This window comes from Xiphophorus hellerii, chromosome 21 (genome assembly GCF_003331165.1).
Source record: "Xiphophorus hellerii strain 12219 chromosome 21, Xiphophorus_hellerii-4.1, whole genome shotgun sequence".
NCBI classification, from domain to species: Eukaryota; Metazoa; Chordata; class Actinopteri; order Cyprinodontiformes; family Poeciliidae; genus Xiphophorus; species Xiphophorus hellerii.
Genome location: NC_045692.1, coordinates 5,857,142 through 5,857,781, shown reverse-complemented (window position 1 = coordinate 5,857,781; position 640 = coordinate 5,857,142).

The following is a 640-nucleotide window of genomic DNA, read 5'->3' as shown; positions in this document are numbered from 1 at the left end:
CAAGTAAAAATGTAACACAAAACTTAACTCGTGGAATTTATTTGCCTTCATTTTCCTGATGTCCCATTTGTCCAAGTGATTAATGGCTGTACTGTTTTCTCATGGAAAAACACCAAATGTGAATTATTGTGGAGTCAACATTCCTGATAAAGCTGTCTGTTGGTATAAAGCTCATGGCCTTAAAAGACCAGTTCCCATTTTGCTCATTTCCAGTCTTAATATTTACTTACACTGTAATTTTCCACTTCTTTTTATAGGGCAGGATCCTGCACATTTTTTTCCAAGTACATGTCAATGAAATATTATGTCCCACGCGTGGTGTTGATAGTGATGTGGCTAAACATCTTTAATTTGGTCAAAACCATTCATCTTTGAGACACAGAACCAATCTTCTTCCTGAGCAGTGTGATGGTTGGACTATACCCATCATTTGCGCGTAATTGTTAAGAACCGATAAGCGCGGAACCTTCAAGAATCTAGAAATTGTTCCCAGGGCTGAAACAGACTTGTATAGCACCACATTTTTCCTTCCTGTATCTTGGCTGATTTCTTTTGACTTTGCAATCAGCAAAATTGGGCAGAGGGCTGTACGGACCGGAAGCTTTACCACAATATTTTGTGAAACTGTAGTGGTAATGAC